The sequence below is a fragment of the Dasypus novemcinctus genome, chromosome 13, assembly GCF_030445035.2.
Source record: "Dasypus novemcinctus isolate mDasNov1 chromosome 13, mDasNov1.1.hap2, whole genome shotgun sequence".
NCBI lineage: Eukaryota > Metazoa > Chordata > Mammalia > Cingulata > Dasypodidae > Dasypus > Dasypus novemcinctus.
The window spans coordinates 62,632,380-62,638,552 of NC_080685.1; the positions used below are offsets into that span (position 1 = coordinate 62,632,380).

General features: G+C 38.6%; 1 pseudogene; it reads left to right on the top strand.

Annotated features, from left to right (window-relative positions):
* Positions 1–1,443: 1,443 nt before the first annotated feature.
* Positions 1,444–2,104, top strand: LOC101414020 (AP-3 complex subunit sigma-1 pseudogene; annotated as a pseudogene).
* Positions 2,105–6,173: the final 4,069 nt, after the last annotated feature.

Genomic DNA, 6,173 nt, shown 5'->3' on the forward strand with positions numbered 1-6,173 from the left:
ACACTCATGGACTTGGCCATAGCACCCTTATCCACCTTTGGCCCCATCAGTGTCAGCTTCGCTCCTTGCTAGAACAACGGACTCAGAATCATGTCCTGAGAGTCTCTCTTGTCCTCTTCACCCACTTGGTCCCACATTCTGCTTTGTTCCATAGTCTTTCAAGCCAAGACCCACTTCATGATGTGGAAATCCCAGGTTTGGGCATGTGTGGAAGCTGGGGTTCTCTTGTTTCCTAGCACATCCTGAGAGCTTGAGAGCTGCTGCAGAATTTTCAAAGAATTTAAAGATTAATATTAGTTACACCAAATATTTTTAATCACAAAATATTAGAGCTGGAAGATACTTAAGGATAATCTTATCTGTCATCCTGATTATAGATGAGGATACTAAGACCCAATGAGGTACCTGAAACTCTACTCCCATCCTAGTACTTCAAGAAGAGGAAATTGAACATTCTAAAATCCTGTAATGGCAGAATCATTTCAGTTGTGAAAGACTTGGGACTCCTTGGTTTAATTTATGTTTAAGACCTTACAAGTTCTTTGCTTGCCTGGATTACTGGAATATGATCAGACAAAGTGAAGAACAAGAAGCAGGAGAATGAAATTATATAGGCTTTTTCTTCTGAAACTTAGAAACTTCTCTTTCTCTTTTTGAACTAGTAGTAGCTTCATCACTGAGTGACCTGTAACTCTCTGAAATGTAATGTAGTCATTTCCTTATTCATTTGTTTATTCATGCAACTATCATATGTCAAGTCAAACAATCTCTATAGGTCAGGCATATGGCTAGATGCCGGGAATACAGAAAGGAAAGTTACAATCCTGCCCTCAGAGCTTATCATCTTCTTGGAGAAAGGAACAAATCAGCAGGCACCTGCTCTGATAGGGAGATAGGTCAGGAATAGGGCCGGCGGGGGGGGGGGGGGGGGAGTGCGGGAATCCAACCCTGACTTCTGGTGGGGTAGGAGTGGGGAGGGGAGGTGGGGTGCTGTCAGAAAAAATTTATATGAGAAACCAAATGACCTCTGGGCAGAATTTAGAAAAACGAATAGAAATTAGTCATTCTTTTATTTATTCAATAAATATTTAAGAACAGCCTACTGTGTGTCAGGCACTGTGATTAGGCATTCTGAGTACAGGATTGACAAAAAGAAAAAGTCCCTGACTCATTAGACCTTACAATTCAATCAGGAGTAGACAACAAATAGGTAAACAAATATTTACAAAATATAAAGTGTTAGGAAGAAACAAGAAGGGTAATGAGATAAAAATAGCATCTGACATTAGGTAGAACCTGAGAGGTAAGGAACTGACCATGTGAAAAGCCAGGAAGAAGCACTCCAGATTGAGGGACCTGGATGTGCAGAGGCAGGAATGACTAACCCTATTTTAGGAACTGCAAAAAGGCCTGCAAAAAGAGTCTGGAGCACCCGGCCCAGCCATGATCAAGGCCATCCTCATCTTCAACAACCAGGGAAGCTGAGGCTCTCCAAGTTCTACCAGTCCTATAATGAAGATACACAACAACAAATCATCAGGGAGACTTTCCATTTGGTATCTAAAAGAGATGAAAATGTTTGTAATTTCCTGAAGGAGGATTGTTAATAGGAGGATCTGACAACAAACTGATTTATAGACATTACGCCACATTACACTTTGTCTTCTGTGTGGATTCTTCAGAAAGTGAACTTGGCGTTTTAGATCTAATTCAAGTATTTGTGGAAACATTGGACAAATGTTTCGAGAATGTCTGTGAACTGGATTTAATTTTCCATGTAGACAAGGTTCACAATATTCTTGCAGAAACGGTGATGGGGGGAATGGTATTGGAGACCAATATGAATGAGATTGTTACACAAATTGATGCACAAAATAAACTGGAGAAATCTGAGGCTGGCTTAGCAGGAGCTCCAGCCTGTGCTGTATCTGCTGTAAAGAATATGAATCTTCCTGAGATCCCAAGAAATATTAACATTGGAAACATCAGTATAAAAGTGCCAAACATGCCCTCTTTTAAATAACATTAAAAAGGCTATTCCCAGGTAAAATCCAGGGGAAAAAGTCATCTAAGTTTACCACGCAGTTGTTTACCAAAAATAAAGGAAGAGAGTCTTAACTTTTGCTCTTGGATTAAAGTCAAGGTACTGTATAGAAGTTGTGTAAAATCAATTTGTGAAATTCAATGTTGTTTTTCTTGCTCAGTGATTTTAAAGAAATTAAGTAGTTCCAGTATGATTTTTTTTCTTTTTTTCTAAATTGCATTCCTATGGTCACCTAAGGTATGCCTCTGTGTATTGGCTACTACAGTATTTTAAAAAGTATTTGAGACATTTCTTTAATTATGTACAATCAAAAATGTTAATGTTTTGTATGGATCACAAGTGCAGCATTCCTTAATTCTTTCTATTTGTCACACTAGTTATTTAAAGAACCATTTATGTATTGCATGAAAACATTATAACTTTTTCTCTTAGTTTGAATAAACTCCAAGGTAATTGGAAAAAATAAAAGAGTCTGGAACATGATGCATAAGAAAAGAAGAGAGGCATGATATACTGTTAGAGAGGAAAGCAAGGGCCAGTACATTCAGAGCTTTGTAGGTCAGAGTGAAAATGGGCAGCAAGGACTTCCAAACAGAAGGAACCAAGCTGCGTGAAAACAAACTCTGAAAGGAATTGTGGAAAGACGGTTGAGTAGGAAGCTCTGGAAATGCAGAAATTCCAGGAAGCTCAAGAAATTGTGGGAAGGTGACAGAGTAGGAAGGCACAGGCAGGAACTGAAACTGCAGGGTCCAGCAGAACACTGAACAGCATTCAGTGAAGAGCAGGAGAAAAAGCCTAGTAAATTATGGTATATACCAGTAAACTGCTCTCTCTCTGTGTAGTGGTTACTATTGCCTATCCCCCACGCTTGAGGTAGGCAGCAGTGGGGTCCTGCCCTTGGCATAGCTTGCTGGTGCCAGAAAGGAACATAAAAACCCACTTCCTCAAGATCTCAAGATCCGGGGGTTTGGGGGCAGGGGGCAAAGGGGAGAGAGCTGAACACTGCTTTTGATTAGCTACTTCAGATCAGATCATGGGCCTGGCTTTGAGAGCGGCCATTGTTCCAACCATGTAAAAGATGGCAGAGGAGACTTCAGCATGATGCATTTCCTCAGAGCTGTGGAGGACAGTTGAAGGGCTTCACTGGCTGGGCAAGGGCCAAGTCAAGAAAGCACAGCTTTGGTACCTGGGGCAGGCTTCTATAGACTATAAATGTGCCCATTTTGTCCTAGGGTGTTATCTCAGTGGGCGGAGACCCGCACAATAAACAAGAAAATATTAAATTCCCTTCCTGAGGAGTCCTGCTATGTTCTCAATTAGAAAGGTAAGAATCTCTCGAGTACATAGGCAGTGTTCAATAAAAAGAAAATAAACCAATATGTCAAGTCCTTCATGTTAATGCATGTAACTATGAGCCTTATTCTAGAAAAATTGGAATTTATGGTTACTAGAGGTTCTGAGGGGAGGGGAAGGGAAGAATAGGTGGAACGAAGGGCATTTTTAGGGCATTGGATTGTTCTGCATGATTTTGCAATGACAGATACAGACCATTATACATATGTCAAAACCTATAAAAGCATAGGGTGCAAAGTGTAAACTTTAATGTAAACCACTGGCCACAGTTGGTAGGAATGATTCAAATTGAGCATGTACCATGCTCATATATTATGTTAATAGGGGAAAATGTGAAAGGGAGTAGGTGGTAGCGTATTTGGGAATCCCCTATATCTCTGAGGTGACATTTCTGTAACCTAAAGTTTCTTTGAAGATGAAATAAAAAAAAAGACACTGGGGGAACATGCAGAAGGATTGGCAGTATACTTAAAAGACAACAAATCTTACAGTGATGGAAGGCAAAATTTAAAAAAAAAAAGGTTTTTTGGCTTTGTTTTTAGGGAGGTTTTAGATGACAGAAAAGTTACAGCTATGGCAGGGGAGGACCACTGGTGCAGGGTGTCAGTAGTGGGGAGATGGGTGGGGGAAGATGCATCTGAGGCATGCCTTTATGGAATATGAATGTGTTCGTGTGGTCATGAGGTATTATTTCAGTGAGTGGAGACCCATACAACAAGCAACAAAATATTAAATTCCCACCCTGAGGAGTCTTGCTACATTCTTTAATAGAGTGGCAAGAATCTCCAGAGTATAGAGGAAGTACCTAGCAAAAGAAAAAAGATCAATATATTAGGCCCTTAATATTAATGCTTATACTTATGAAAATTATGCTTATAAAATTGAAACTTAGCCTAGTAATATATACTGCCTAAGAGTTACCTCCTGAAAACCTCCTTGTTCCTCAAATGCGGCCTCTGTCTAAGCTAAACTCAGCATATAACCATACTACCTCCCCGCTGGTGTGGGTCATGACTCCCAGGGATGTGCCTCCCTGGCACTGAGGGATTATTACCAAGTGCCAACTAGTGATGCGTTTGGAAAAAGACCTTGACCACAAGGGAGAAATATTAAATACAAATGAGTTTTGTGTGTGTGTGGTTTTTTAAAAATCTTTTTATTAGAGAAGTTGGGACCTTGCAAAACAATCATGCATAATGTGCAGAATTCCCATATATCACCCCTCCACCAACAACTTACATTGTTGTGGAACATTTGCTATAAATTAAGAAAGAACATGATCAGATTATTACCACTAACTATGGTCCATAGTGTATATTTGGTACATTTTTTCCATTCACCCTCTGACAGCATGTATTAGTATTGTGCATTTGTTATATTCATGAGAGAACACTCATATTTGTACTGTTAACCACAGTCCGTCTTCTACCACATGGTTCACTATGTATATAGTCCCACACCTTGTATATTCTTCCAGTGTGCAAGATCATTGGCTCTCACTTTCATCACAGAGTTGTGCGGTCATTGCCCCTGTAAAACTTTGAACGTTTTCCTTAGTCCAAAAGAAAAAATCGCATACCCTCCTATTATTAACTCTTTAGTGTTGATATAGTACCTTTTGGACAGAGGTGTAAGAATATTATAATATTATAATATTGTTGTTAAGGACTATAAGCTATTGCTTATAGCAATAGCTTATAGTCCATAAATTACATTAATTGCATTTTTCCCATTCATCACTTTATTCTTACCACCTTATAATCTAGTTCATAGAATGTTTTTGTATTTGTACTATTAACTATAATTCTCAACCATTTCCAAGTTCACTATGTTATTCAGACTGAGATTATTCTCTAACTCTCTTTCAATTGACATTTTCATGCCTAGACTACCCCCTTTCAGCCACAATCCTATTTATAAACCAGCTATATTAGTTATACCCACTATAATGTATTACCATCAACTCTATCCATTTCCACACTTTAACAGTTAAGCTAATTGAAATTCTACATACATTAAGCATCAGTTCCCCTTCTCAGTCCTCATCCTATCTCCTAGTAACCTGTAGTCTAAGTTTTAACTCCATGTGTTTATTCTTCATATTTAGTTCATATTAGTGAGACCATACAATATTTGTCTTTTGTGTCTGGCTTACTTCACTTAACATAGTGTCCTCAAGATTCATCCATATTATCATATGGGTCCCAATTTCATTTCTTCTTATAGCAACATAGTATTCCATCATATGTGTATATCACATTTTTTTTTTAATTTTTAAAAAAACTCCCTGTCTTACAGTTCTAACATTTGAGTCATATCTAACTCTAGTTCTATTGACTGCTTTGTCACTTAGTCTTTTTTCCCTGCTTGCTTATGTGGTTATTATATATATATTTTTTATTGAATGTGAAATATTGCATAAAAATTGACTAAGATAAACAGTATTTACATCCAGAAACGGGGAGATTGAGGCAGTCAAGTCAGTAGTTAAGTAGGCTTGCAGTGTTCATGGGTTCCTATCTCTCCATATCCTCACCAGCCCTTGTTAGTTTCTATTTTTCGATAATAACCACTACAGTGGGTGTGAGATGGTATCTCATTGTGCTTTTCACAAATGAGTTTTTACAGCTAAGAGATTTCAAAGTGAGTGGGAGGTCATTCCAGAGGTTATGCTTATGCACATTTTAGGAGGATCTCATTGACTGCCACAGTAAACAATGTTCCACGCAGGGGAGCTCCTGAGGGTTCTAGAGACATATCTGTACACTATAGGCTG